Source organism: Chamaea fasciata, unplaced genomic scaffold, assembly GCF_029207755.1.
Source record: "Chamaea fasciata isolate MVZ Bird 193981 ecotype frontalis unplaced genomic scaffold, bChaFas1.0.hap1 SCAF_1, whole genome shotgun sequence".
Taxonomy (NCBI): domain Eukaryota; kingdom Metazoa; phylum Chordata; class Aves; order Passeriformes; family Sylviidae; genus Chamaea; species Chamaea fasciata.
In genome coordinates this window covers 86,948,983-86,964,323 of record NW_027094086.1, presented here as the reverse complement: position 1 = coordinate 86,964,323, position 15,341 = coordinate 86,948,983, and the positions used below count along the sequence as shown (strand labels likewise).

General features: G+C 38.1%; 1 long non-coding RNA gene across 1 annotated transcript; it reads right to left on the bottom strand.

The window, feature by feature from the left end:
- Nucleotides 1-2,147: 2,147 nt before the first annotated feature.
- Nucleotides 2,148-14,983, bottom strand: LOC136285149 (uncharacterized). The gene is made up of 2 exons (XR_010719423.1): nucleotides 14,691-14,983; nucleotides 2,148-3,244 (listed from the first exon to the last, which is right to left on the bottom strand). It is a non-coding gene; the product is annotated as an uncharacterized lncRNA (long non-coding RNA).
- Nucleotides 14,984-15,341: the final 358 nt, after the last annotated feature.

Below are 15,341 nucleotides of genomic sequence, written 5' to 3'. Positions count from 1 at the left end.
TACATTCAAAGTGGTTCCTGACTGCAACCATCAGAGGTGGTGAAATGCTGGCAACCTGGGGCAGTGAGAGGCAGAGCAGAAAGAGGACATTTGAGTGGGACCAAGTCCTCAGGTTAGCTATGTGAGACACAGATTTGAGACCATAATAACTTCCAGTGCGTTCTTTGGTTTCCATTAAACATCATTAATGTTTTCAAAGAAGCATGAAATCCACACTCCTGATTCCTCTGCTCCCCCTCCCCCATCCATGTCCCTCCTGAATCACAAAGGGGACCTTCTTTTGTTATATTTGGATAATTATTCTGCTGTCTTCCCTCCTGCTACCAGCTAAACATCTGTGATTGATGAAGGGAACACATTGAGAATTTGAGATGAAGAAGTGAAGAGAGAGCAAAGCTGGGCAAATGAGCCAGTGGGTTGAAGCACTTGGGACATTAGAGGGTGTCAAGAATGGCAAATGACTTCATTGAAGTAATGATGATAAACATTTTATCCCTGTGCATATATGTGCATTATACCTAACGATCTCAAGCGTAAGTAAGTGAAGAAAGGCACTAAATAAATCATACGAACAGGCCCTAAATGGGAATCCCTAAGGAATAGGATCTGAATTGTAAATGTGTGCCTGAATTTCACACATCAAATTACAATAAGGAGATTGATATTTTAAACAACTCTGTACTTAAAGGGTACTGTATCTAGTCCTGAGGATTTTTCTTTTGCTTAGGGTTTGTTTTGTTCAGTTAAACTGTGTTTGTGCGTATACATACACGTATACACTTACATGTATGTGTGTGTAAATTCATTAAATGAGGTACTTAACATATCAGTGGGTTGCTCTGGGTTTCATCAGCATCTCAGAGACTGGCTAAAAAGTGGTTTTTTCTGCCTCACTGAGATTTTTGAAGACATAAATTCTCAGGGACAAACTCTCTTCTGTTACACCAAAGAAAATAGAAAAAAAAAAATCCCTTGCTTTAAATGAACTTATTCTAGACTTGATCTGATGGAAGTGGAAATAAAATCTGACACTTACACTAACACTTATTTAAACTTTGTCCCTCCCTCCCTCCCTCCAACAGTGGAGCCAAATTCTTAGCTGGTGTCAACTGGCAAAGCTTCTTGAGCTGTCAGCAGAGCGTGCCTGTTGGCATGAGCTGATTTGGTCCAGTAGCTTCACAAATAGAGAATGAACTTGAGTATTAATGGGAATAGGTTTTATGCAGAACAAATTATACTAGAAATGTCATCCCATTCCCTTCCAGTCTCAGACACCCTAAAATCATCAAAGTACAACTGCAGTATTATAAGCACACATTAATGAATTTAATAAGGTATGGGAAAACTTCCAGGCTTCCAGGAAGAAATGGAAATGTCTAACAAGAGGTAGCAACACTATGTCCTCACAGGTAGCTCTACCCCCGCTGCATTCTTCAGTGGAAACTCATGAGAAGATAACCATAAATACTAAAAACCAGTGGGATTTCAGCTATTCTACAGGCTTTCTCATAAGAAGAAAAGGCTTTTCACCTGTCTAGTAAAAGGATTCTGCCCCCAGTTATCACAGTCACAGGACCTCCACATCTCTCTTCCCAGCAGTTGCAGAAAGGCTGGTTGAAGGAGCAGGATCTGCATGAAAGCTGAAGGTCTCTTCCCATCACATTCCTTGGCAGGCAGGAGTGCTCTCAGTGCAGGCTTTTGGAGATGCTGCCACCTGAGTTTCCCATTCAGCATTTTTAGAGTAGAAAGAACCAGTGAACAAACTTTTTAAGTATCAACTCTTTTGGCTTTTTCCCTAGAGGATTGCCAGCCCTGCACACAGAGTTTCTTTCCTGCATCTTGGTCCTAACTGGGAAATTACACACTGCATTTAATTGCAATGTGCATTGGTTCTTTGTGCTGCTGCTAAGGATGTGCACTTCCACATGCTCACATGCATATGTATCTATATGCTCACATATATATGTACATTATACCTGCATTCCTATTTATGTATCTGTGTGTTTGTGTACACAGACAAATACACACACATTGGGTTCTTTTGCATCGGGGAAATATTTGTACCACATACCACACCGTAAGTAAAAAAATAAACCCAACCCCTGATTAAACTTTGTCCATTATGAGGAATCTGGAAAGGGAACACATGAAGTATGCATTTTTTATTTAAACAAATCATTTCTGCTACAGACACTTATAAAAACAAAAATCCATGTATTAATTTTTAAACAATTTCCATGTGCTTGGTGGTGTATAAAGCACAGCAAAATGTCATGCAGTAGCTTTAAGTGTAAGGACTAGATCCAGAACTCACTAATCTCATTCTCTAAAGCTAATTCCAATATTTACCCAGAACAGAAAAAGTTTTGAATACTGGGGACAAACTACTTAACTTCCTTTGTTTTTCAAACTGAATATATGTCAAAGTGTTGCTAAATTATAAGTAAGTTTTCCTATCAGCACTGCAACCACTTCTATTTTTACTGGAAAAACAGAATTCCTTTTTGAAATAAGAAAAGACATATCACTATTTCTTTATATAAGCAAACTATATTTTTCATAAAGCTGTAAAAGAAAGTGTATTACATCCTGTAGTCCCTGAAGGAATGCTCAGTTCTTCACTAGACTTATTTGACTATTGATTGATTTTTGGCAATATGTTGACACAGCCCATTCTGTGAAAAACTCACTACCCTTTTCTTTCATTCCTAAACTGGCGTGTCACATTTTTGCCTTTTTGCCGCATGATTAATGTTGCTTTGAAAAATTCAAGAATCAATAAACATATGCTCAGATGGAAACATCTGTATTTTAAATGTGTCCTATTATCTTAGTTTTCCAGCCAATATGTAAAATGTTTTTCCTGTTGGACTTAATAAGTGTTAGTGGTGCAGGTAGTGATAACGTGGAAGGTCTTCTGATCTGATCTTTTCCTTGCCTTGAAGCCAGATCCTACTTGCAGATTCAGGAATGTGGTATATCTGTACAATTTTCTTCTCCTTCCAGGTCTCCAGGAAGTATTTTTCTTATTAGATGTTTTGTTTGTTTTTGTTTGTTTTTTAAGTACTCCTACTTCTTCTTGCCTTGAAATATTTTGTATGACATTGAGTACAACATTACTAGTGCAACACGTCTCTTCATGTGTTCAGCCAGCAGATAGCTTTACATTCTCAAATTCCTCTGGCTTCTTTAAATGTGCGGCATATTCAGTGTATTGCAGGATCAAACCTTCAGTAGATATCCCCTGGGAAATCAAAAGAAAGATTCCTTCAAGCCAGCTAGCATCATATATATTCAATGAACACAAAGGGGTTGAGACAGAGCATAATCCAGTATTTGAGGGATTTTACTGGCGTGATATTGCAAAGATCATGTTAGTCCATGCTGAGAAACACTGCAGGTTTTGTAAGGGCTAAATGTGTGTTCTCTGTCAATGCAGGAATATGCCCTTCAAGTGGTCACATACTCTTGTTTCCTAACTCAGAATCAGAAACTGACTGCCCAACTGCATGAGCCTGGTCTGTAGTGATCCTTCAAAATGTTGGAGTGTTGAGAAGGGGAGAGAAATATTTTACAGGCAGGATTTTTTTACTCCTCAACAGATTTAATACCATGTGCTTGGAACTTTGCAGAAGCATGGAATACTAGCCCCAGTCCCAGAGAAATGGATCAGTGGATGGGACTATGTAATAACCCATAAAACCCATTTATAAACGTTGCCAGCAACTTCTATTACACCTGTGGAGTCTCTACAACCTTTCATGTTGTTATGAAAGTTCCTACATCTCTGTATGATAATGTGTGTGCTCCGTGGTCCAATCCATAACAAGGAAATAGTTATGCCACTGTAAATGCAGAATCTGAACGTAGGAGCAGCAATCCATTCCAGGAGAAAGATGGGCAGAGGAGTAGGAGGAGGAAAACCTGCTGAAAAGCACAGTTAAGCCCTTTGTACTGTGGAAATGAATCTGGTTTTGAGGTTGTGGGCTGATTTTGTGTTGATGCACAGAAGTAAAACAAGAGTATTCAGACAAGTGGAACATGATCTGATAAGCCTGGAAATAACTCTGTCAGGCTATCCAGTCTGACTGACATCCCTGTCTGTGTCCTTTCAACACATTTGATTTGAGTACAAGCTTCCCAGAGGAAGGCTTTTCCTGTGCTTTCCGTCCTGCTTCACTACTTCCCAAATTCCCTGATGGCAGAAGCAGTGCAGGCTAATGTGAGAGAAGAGCTATACACTTTTCTAGAAGGGACAATACTTCTTCTGTGGGTTTTTTCTTTTTCAGCTGGCAACCTGACTTTCCCTTCAATATGTTCTAACCAATCCTTTTACTTTGCCAGCTTAACACAGAAATGAGAATGTACCTTTCATTTATAAGATGCTTGAACTCTGTGTGCGTACAAGAACAGATAAAACTAGAAATAGGTCTGCTCAGGTTTTTCTAGCATGAGGGAGATGCAACAATTTTTTATAGACTTCCCAGACCACAATTTCATTAAGGCTGATATTCACTGAATGAAAATTTTGCAAAATGTATATCCTTATAACACAAATAAAATGCAACAAGATTTGTGTCTGAAGATTCATAGACATGAATAATGTTCACACAATACCAAATTTCACTAAACTTAATATAAAGATTTATATTTGATCTATAGTCTTCAATTTGCATGATTTATGCCCTGGCGGTTACATGGCTGTATTTATCAGAAAGGGGCTGTTCTTCTGGGAGGTAATTCTACTAAAGCTTGTGATCATTTGGCTCTTGATCAGTGAAATGAACTGAATCTCATTTTCTGCATCTGTCTCTTCATATGTTTTCCACCCTCATATGCTTTAGCTCTGGCAAGAAGAATACGGATTTCAAATCAGGATATGAATCACCTGCCCATGAGTCAGCCAAATGCAGGCTCTGCACCTAGCACTTTAGCATCTTTAATATTTCTCCTAGGCGTGACAGTTGTCCTATCCACAACATGCATGGATTTTACAAATCAGAAATATTTCATATGTGGAGAAGTAAATACACACCACTCTTGTTAAACTTCACCGTACATCCTATTGTCTAAGAGTTTACTTGTGAGCAATCAGGCACATCGTAGGTGGGAGGGAGATCAGCAGTCTTTGGGCAGTCTTCAGAGTTACAAGGATACCTCCAAAGCTCTCACTGTATACCTATTACCGCTGAATGAATTATTCCTTTGGGAGAGGAATATTGAGTCAAGTCAGAAAACTGGGGAAGCTCAGGAAAACCAGGATCAGGATATGAAGGTGAACAAGTTGACTCTCTTGGGCTATGGCAAACAGTGAAGATCATCATACAGTCTCATTAATATAGTCACTTATCCCTGAAATAAACCTTATTGACTGCTGTGGTATCATTTGCACTAATCAATTATAAACAGTGTTTTTGTCTTAATAAGAAAGAACAGAATAATCTTGACTAGGTTGGAATGCTAGAATAGAAATAGCCAGATAACCATCTCTTAAAATAAAACAGGGCAAAACTCTTCACACACTTTTTCCATAAACATGTTTTTGGGTTTGTTTTTTTTTTTTTTTTTTTTTAAAAAAAAAAAAAAAAAAAAAAAAAAAAAAGGAAGAAATTAAAGTGAAAGAATCACAAAAAGCACCTTTTTTTTCATGACTTATGCTTCTTCTGCAGCTGTGAGCACATTCATTTCTTCCTAATCTCTAGCACTGCAGAATAAAGAGGGCCTTCAGGTGAAAGGTTACCTACATTTATAATGTCAGGCACAGAGGCTGGTGAGGTAAAAGGTAAATGGTAATTTTGTCATTAGCATGCCTGACCCCTTGCCCCGGCCATATCTCACAGGAGACGTTAGGAACAGCTCACCTGTCAAGATGCAAACACTTAAAGGTCAATGTGCACAGAAATCTTCAAGAGCTCACAACTGAATTGCTGACACCTTTTATTATCACCGCTTAAATAAATGATTCAAGTGGCCAGACAATGCTAAGACTGGTTTAATGTCAAGATTTACAGGAGTAGTCCTTGGAGCATTATTTTCTAAAGTCTGGATACATGGATATGATTTTTTAGATCTAGAACTGCATGAACAATGAGGGGGATTTCACACCACTTAAAGGAGTTTAAACATGTATCCCTGTTTTGCAAGGCTTTACACCACTACACAAGGACAAAGTTCTATTTCCATTGCAGCAGTGAATGCAGATTCCTGGATGCACTATCATCCTAGTGTATAATGTTAGAAAACTCATTTGACCTGTGCATGAGAACTTATGACTTATGGGGAGATATCTTGCTACCAAATGACAAATTGTTGGGCCACCAGCTACACTCCATTATTATTTAATGAAGTAACTAAATAAAGATCCCTTCCTGTTTTTCCAAGTTGTTACCATATTAAAAAACTCTGAAATGTGGACACATCAGCATCAGGATTTGAAAAAGCACCATGGTTTACACATGCATGCAATATTTACAGGACCAACAACTGTGACTCTAAGGGGTGAATACAATTTACTCCTGACCCTGTATCACACACCTCCCATTGCTAGTAAAAGGGCCAGTCAGGTATACAGGACCCTGAGTGGTTTGAGATTTGTGTACATGTTAAAGCTGCCTTACATAAAGTTTCACCAGTAGAGGATACCCTGAGCATCCACCCCTGTAAAGTGGCAATATTTTCTGTTTGACACTACAAACACAGCAACTGATTATCAGTGTGTGACACAAGCCCTCTGCATCTGTATCTCTTTTGTCCCTATGGCATATGGTCACCGTTCTCATTAATATCATGTCCTCTGCCTTGTCTCCATCTATTCCATCTCTCCTCAGAAAGAATATATTCATTTCCTTTGACATTCAAATTTTCTTCTCCAGGTAATGTTCCACTTACTTTCCCCATGTATTTCATGAACTTTCTCCCTAAAACAGTTACATACCCCTGGAACTGTTCGATGAAAAGCTTCATTTCTCCTTCTAACCTGTCACCTTTATCATTAGCACACCGTGGTGCTTGCACATTTTTCCTGTATTATTTTGTTCCTGCCATCTTCTTCATGTGCTGCATAAAGAGGTAATGCAATAATAAATGTAGTTTAAATGAGAAAAAAAAAAAGTGTACCCAAAGAAGGCATACTTAAAGAAACTGATCAAAACCAAGGACTGCAGCGAAAGTACAGACAGTGTTTATGAAAAAAGATCTATCATAGAAGCTTCAGTCATCCAAGTGCTTTGCTAGGAACAATAGCAGGTGAGCCACACATCTCTGGCTGTTTTCACCACAGCAACATTTACAGGGAAATAACACATTGCTACAAGAGGACCTACTAAGTGTAAAACTCAGGACAGGCTTCTGCTTTCACAAGCCTCTTACTTTTTTTCCTATGATCTCCTACATAAGTGATCTGGTCGTAAGTGACTTTTCTTGGTTTCATCATGTAATGTAATTCCATCTAGAAACATATCAGTAAATGTTACTGCAAAGCTGTAACCTCACTTCGGCTTTCACATTTATAAAATGAGAAGGAATGTTGCACCTCCAGAGGGCTGCTAGGTATACAGTTGAAATGCAGTTTACAGAAGCATTTTTATATTATTTATTGATAATCCCTCTTTATTAATATCATTTATTATTATCATTCTTACTAACTGTGAAGGTCAAGGACACCAGAGATTACTACTTATTTAACTTCTAATGAAATATTTCATCTTTCTTTGCCATCCTCTGCCAAAATGGCTTATTGTCTGAAGGCAGATATTTTGGGAAAGAAGGAAAAGAACCATCTATCAATTTTTTGAAATTGCAAAGTCTTCAACAGAAATGGGAACAGATTCCAAATCACTTGACTTCTTAGGTAGGTTCATCAAAGGCTTGAATGATCTTGAACATTGACTGGCAACACTGGATATCAGGTGCTTTGGATAATAGAAATGCTTCTGCTTTCCCAATAATTCACCATGCTTAATTAGCATTAAGAAATCATTAATCTAAGGAATTTTCCCTCATTGCTACCTGCACAGCAGATCTATCAGTGGAAGATAAAAAGCAATGACAGACCTGGTATATTTAGTGCCATAGCAGGTAATATTATTAGAGCTCTGCCTGGCCAACTCTCTAAAACCTCACTGACTTGTGGCACCCTCTCCACAGGAGCATCTGGCTGCCTAGGCAGAGCTTTAACAGACACATGCCAGGAGTGTTAGAGAATTCACTGCAGCAGAACACAGCTGAGCCACAAATTTAACTATGACTAACTTTACGAGCAAATTATCTCAGTGGGTCTTAAACTTAGCCTGATGCTTAAGCACTTAGACGAGTCAAGGATGTAATAATGAAGTGCTGGAATTACAGCCATTTCATAAAATGAATCGTATAAAATATATAATTTTGGACTCAGCTACAGCTTTCAACCTGCAGAGCTGCTTTCATGAAATTTAATAACAGAACAAAATTTCACAAACTGCAATCTTTCTTGCCTTGCACTGGTCTTGTGCATCAAAACCTTCTGTACAATCTCAGTTTTGATAGTACATGATTAAGATATTGTAAAACAGTTTATAGCCATTATAAAAATATATTTACTTTTTTACCTGACCACCTGAGGAACACACCAGGTAGTAATAAAATTAATTTTATTACATGCCTTTCAGGACACAAAAGAAATAAAGCAGTTTCTTTTTATGCCAATATTATACAACCATGCTTAAGCAAAACATCTGTTCTTCCTCACCTTTTTTATGTTTCTTGGTTGTTTTTCTTGTTTGCTTTGAAATATTTATTTTCCAGACTATCACAAGCACTCAAAGGATAATCAACAGGTGAAATTATCCTAGCAAGCACTAAAAAGATCTCAAAGACTTAGAGGCTTCCTCCTTTGCTTACCATGCAAAGTTATTTCTTTTTGGATCATAGTGGTCCTTATTTGAATTCTGACTGTGAATGTGTGCAGAACATGCCACTGCCTCTGACACCAGCTGGTTACTTGCACATGTGGAAATACACTCACCTCAACAGGGACATTGTATCCAGCATTGCATCCAGCTCCCATCTGGATGTTGACATGCTAAATAATAAAGACAGAGGTTCTCAATTTTTAATGCACTACTGCTGATGGAAACCAGCTACTAACAGGTGGAATGTGATAAAACATATCCAACTCAGGACCTTTTCCCTGTAGAGAAGGATAACTCTTGCACTTTCCACAAAGATGGAAGATGTTGCTCTGACTATTTCCAAGACATGGAAGAAGGCAGCGATTCCTAGAGGCATGCTTACTTTTATCTCTGTTGTTGTACGCAGCCATAAACTCCAAAATGGTGTAAAACATCTCATCCTATATCCACAAGAAAGTAAAATTGAGAAAAGAAGAGGGCTGGATATTCTTGGCTTGAGAAGTTGATATTCTATTACAGGATCAGACTTCGTTTCTGTGTATCCACACAGACTAATACAAAGAGTTTACAGATCACAGGTAGCTTGATGTGGAAGTATCTGATGTTTACTTTTCTTAATGGAAGTGAAAAACCACAATGCAGGAGAATATATCATTTGGTCATAGCACTTCAGGATAATGGTTGCTCTTAAATAATTACAAGGCTTTCAGGTAGCTCTTTCCTCCATGCTTCTGCCCCCCTAGAACACACATTCTTGTGCACATTTGTGGAATCAGACCTCACTGCAGCAGAGGAACAAACAGTCAGATCAATGTATTCTAATACCTCCTAATTTTTCTTTGTTGCTTTGTTTCTTAATAACCTCCAGTTGCAAAATATGTAGGAAGCCACGCATAAATTCTGGTTATAGTGTCATCCCCTAAGAGACAAACACAGGCAGCAGCATTTTTATGTGAGGGGCGGAAAAAAGAATATCCAATTTTCCACTACAAAACAGGTGCATTCAGATTTTCGAAGTACATCGCACTTGTCTCTCTTGTTTATTTAATCCTAATTTATCAGATCAAGACATAGAATAGTACAGTTTGGTTTTCTGGCATGTTCATGTCCACAGCAAAAAGAAGGTCATTGCATTTGGGTACTAATCTACCAGTGCAGTAAGCCGTGATTAAAATGTCTTGGTAATGTTCTCAGAAAAGCATTACAACTGCTTGAATCCATATCCATCCATGGCCAGAGAAGAGGGGATGCTAGTCTGGTTTGGTTAAATACATATAAACTTATTCCCCAGTCAGTCAGCTGGAGCAGCAGCCCTGCATTTCAGCAAGGAAAATAAAAAGATTGCCTGGGGTCAGGATAAAAGCAAAGGTACACAGGACCATGAAACAGTTTTCACTGTTATCATTGCACTTCAGAGGACTCAATAGAGCTCTCACTGGGGATCACAAGTGACCTCAGCTCTCCTTATAAGTTTCTTATGTCTCTAAATTTATTTTAATGTCCACTGAGAAGGTGAAGGGTTAAATAAGGATGGAGTGGGGGGATTTGTTTCTTGGATTTGTGCTATGTTCCAATTCTGTCAAGGACTCTGAGCGTTGGACGGATAAGCAGGGAGAGATGTAGTACTTAGAATAAAGTGAAATGAAGGTGCAATGCAAAAAAAGATATCTCTGTTCGACTTCTGAGTGAAGTTCTGTGTGCCTGAGCCACACTTCCCCTGCTGCCACTGCTGTGGCTTCTCCTCTTCTTTTTCCATAATCGCCCCTGTTATGAGTCTTTGTTCACAAAGGTGGAAAACACGGAGGGCTCTAATGATGCATTATCACAGGTCAGGGAATGAAGCACATAAATCTCCCTGGCATTTGCCTCCACGCAATACCTCTAAAAGGACAGCAGCATTCCTTAAAGATGTAGCTTTTCCCCAATCAGATGACTCAACAAGGCAATGTACCTGTGGGCTTTTGCCAGGATAATCACCTTTTCCTCTCACTGCTCCTTGGACAGCTCCGACCTTGTCTGCTTTTCTTTAGTCTGCCGTGTTTTCTGTAATGAAGACTAGAATTCAATTGTACATCTGGGACTAATAGCTCTTAAACCTAAATTATTTCTCTCACAGTTACAGTCAGATTGTCATAAATATACAAGCGGTAAAGTACAGAAAGATGCTTTCACTGTAAAAGCCATTTTGAAAGCAAAACTTCAGTCTAATTTAAAGATATTGTTTTTATAGTTGCAAACTGATGGAGCTGTCTTTGAAGACCATGTCAGTACTGCAATTGGCTTAGTTTAAATCAACAGCAACCTGGATTGTACAGAGGAGGGAAGGTAAGACTATGTATAAAATGTCAGTAATCAATGGCAGTTTTGTTATTGTCATGATAGTATGATGGCAGTTCAATGAAGCAATTATTAATTTTTCATAATACAACTGAAAGCAGAGACTCCCAAAGAAATAACAAGGTTTACTATATATTACACAAACAATTACCAAGGATAGAATAAAATAGAATAGAAAATTCTGCCATATACTCTGAGAAGAATCTGCCTTTTAAACAAAAGATCATTGTACAAGTTCTCTGCTACTGTAAATGGAATAACATCATCACTGTAGTTAATGCACTATTTTAGCCGGGTATTAGAAATTTCCAGCTCAGTTTATGATGGCTTCCTTCACATGTAGACATTTACACAAGTGTTGACTGAAAATAGAAAGATTGTAATTTTGTAGGAATCTGAATCCCAGTTCCTGGCAACCTGCACTAGAATGACCAGTTGTACATGGAAAGACGACAGTGAACTGAGCACTTGATTAATACTTGTGATGTTGCCAAAATAAAGGCACTTGTTCTTAGGCACCACTGGCCATTTGGAATCAAGGGCAGTACTGGAAGTTCCTACTGCCTTTGAGTCATCCATTGATAAGCGCTCCTTTTTTAATACATAATGAAATGTTAATTTAACTGGAAGTCCAACATCTTGTAAGGAAAATTTCAGTGCAAGCAGTGATGGCCTGCAATATGCTACCAGTCCTGTTATTATAACCAGACTCGCAATAGACTCAGATTACATGTTTAGGGAATATAGCTTGTACAGGGTCTTCATTATGACAAGGATCCTACAGTCCTAGTGGGAATTCTAGCAGACCTTAACAAAATCATTTTCCCATTTTCCATTTCTTTGTTATGGCTTAACTACCAGTGGATATGGGTGTCATTATTTCTACTGTTCCCAGAACTATCTATTTCAGAATGAAATCCCATTTATTTTGCACAATGCTCATTTATTTATTTATTTCTCTCTTCCTTAATTTGTGCTTCTTCCTGTTTCCTACAGAACAGTTTTGCAGCTGTTAACATAAGCAGAATCTTTCCTTCCATTTCCAGAATAAAGGTTACACATATTTCTTTTCTTGGTGTTCCCAGAACAGCATTTTTTCTTATCATGGTGCCTCTAAACAAACTAGAAATCATTTTCCATCAATTTCAACTTTGACTTATGATTTTAAAATAAATTTATCTCAATCACAAAAGCACTTATGATTGTGTTCTTCAATCTACTTATTTTACATTCTCTTTCATGAACATTCAAAATGATCAAAGGTGCTTAATTAGTCCCTTGTTAAAACTCTTTGGTTGCTGGGCTTTGACTTCCTTTGCATTTCACTCACAGGATTGCCTTCCTTTTATTCATACAATAATATAAAACTATAGCATTTAGTTACTTCCAAAGCAAAGCTGAAAGCTCTTCTTCAGTGTGTTGTTCCTTCTACCATTGACAATGGGAATGAAGCTGTCCCGTACACTCAACGTGCTGACTGTACTGGCATTTTCATAAACAGCCATGGGTCACTCGGTGTTAAAAATAATAATGTTTATATTGAGTTTGCATTGCACAATGCACATTTCTCCCTGCAGAGTAGTGGGTTTTGCTAACCAGTGTTTCATGACAGCTGTATCTTACTCCTTATAAACACAGCAAAGGGTCAGCTGAGAGGAGGAGCCTTATCACAATGAATTTAAAGTATATTAACAATGAAGTTAAGTACATACAATCATCAGCAAGTGTTGGTGAGTCTGAAAACAGATACAAATCAGACACAGGGAATTTTGTATTCACCAGTAGAGGTGGTAGCACAACAGACTCCACAGAGAAGACCGACATTTGTGGAGGAACCCCTGTGATGGACACCATTTAACATATATCTGCTGGGAACTTGGAGTGAGAAGAAGATTAGAGAAGAGGGTTATAGAAAGCACAAAAAAACATGTTGGTTTGTGCACAAAATTAGATTACCTGCTGCTTCTGGAGCATTTAGGTTAAGATTTGTCCTAATGAAGACCTAGAAATTTTTCAGAATCAAAGAATCTCCAGGACTTGATCAATTTATCAAAACCAAAAAATATTTACCCAATAAAAAATGAGTTTCAGAAAAGAAATAAGAAAGGAAAATTTCCTTCATCTTTAGTAACACTGTGAAACTTTAATTGCTGAATCTAAACTACCATATTCAGCTGCACCAAAGAACATTTCATTGCCTGGATTCCTTTAATTCTTGCCATCATGTTTTCACCATACTTATAAAAAAGATGGCACAACCAACCTTCCACCCAGAAATATAGAAGTGATGATCATGCCAGTGTTTTTTGTGATTCTAGTTACAGCCCCTTCATTTTTAAGGGCTGCTTCCCAAGGGACTCTCTGAATAAGTGTCCCAGGTATGCTCCTTCACAGGTTTTTTATGTAGCTTCTCACTCATGCCAGAGCATGAGATACAAAAAAGAAAAACAAAAGTCCTAGTCTTAGGACAAACACAACTTAGCAAAACCCAAAATGGCGATAAGTTCTCAATCTGAATCCAAAACACGGCACTGCATGAGCTACTGAGAAGGAATTAACTCTACCTTGGTCAAAAGTAGGACACATCCCCAGCCCCCGCACCAGAGGGGCAGTACAAGAAGCTAAAAAGGCCTTTATTCTGTGCAAACACTGCTGAGCAATAAGAAAAACATCCCTGTATTATCAGCACCGTTTTCAACACAAATTCAAAACACAGTTCCATGCTAGTCACTAAAAAAAATTAACCCCACCTCAGCCAAAACTAGCACACTGAGCAACAAGTTTGCATAGAATTGCCTTTTATGATATGGAAGGAACAAAATTCAGGCACCAAAGCTGCCTCGTTCTCATAATAGTGCAGATGGTCATTTCTTCAAATGGTTAAACTTTCCCCCAGACTTTCAGGATTATGTCCTGTGTCATTATAACGAAAAACCTCACTGCATTAAGAAGCAGCCATTACTTTTAAAAAGACAAAGACAACAGGGGTTTTTTGTTAAAAACAAAACAAAACCAAGAAAACCTTATCACACAAGCAGCATGAACTTATATGTGAAAAGAAAGTATATAATGACAATTGACACTTCCCTAGCTTTCATAATAATAAAGTATATACTCAAGCCAACCTTGTCTATGTAACAGGAATGGTGTTTAATTCATCTGTGTCTCAAGTGTGTGCCTGACAACAAGTGTGAAACTCATAGAGCCCCTTAGCTCTTTGAGTACCTCTGTAAAGTCAGGACATGCTTACAAAAGCCTATCTGTTTAAGCAAAATGAAGAAAGGCTTGACAACAGTTTAGGAAGCTATCCTGCCTTTCCTACAATCAAATCTCATCCAAATATTTCACCTATTTAGCATCCCTTCCTTTGCATTAATTTGCTTACAGAGCTGATGTTTATGCCAACCCCTCAGGATTATTGAGCTGTAGGTAAGAGTATATAGAATGCAAATATGCTGTACTTACATGGCAAGGGATTGAAGACAAGATCTTTCCCTCCTTGTTTGCTAAGGTTTTTTGTCATTGTTTCATAAACAGAAATTAAAGTCATAAACACCAACACCCTCTTCAAACAGCAGAGTCATCCCTGGTATCCAACACAAAACTTCCTGTACAGTTCAACATACAGTTCCTCTCTGACTCGTGATACTTATCCCCACAAAATATATCTATATGTCTGTCATGTTTGTGCTATGTAAATGGAGACACTTCAGCGTGCCGCTTTCCAAGGTAATTTCTTTTAACTGCAATAGGACTGTTTCACAAGTAATTGTGCTATATATTAAATGAAGTCCTGAGAGAGAATAGCTCAGCTTTTATACAAGCACATGTGATGAATGGTCAGCAGAATCAGCTGAGTCAGTAATCAGTGGTTGACTACAAAATACGAATGTCTGGGAATCCAATAAATTGGTTTGTTTTCAGAAATCATGTCTTATGTTGAATGTGGTGTTTATCAGCATTAATCTTCAGTAGTGGCTGCCAGTGGGGCTGTAAGTTATTCATTTGTGTGAGCTCCCTGATTGATGATGTTCACACAAGCTTCTATTCTCAAAGCAATATCTACATGGAAAAAACACTTCGCCATGATTAAGGGAATTATTGATGTTTTCATTC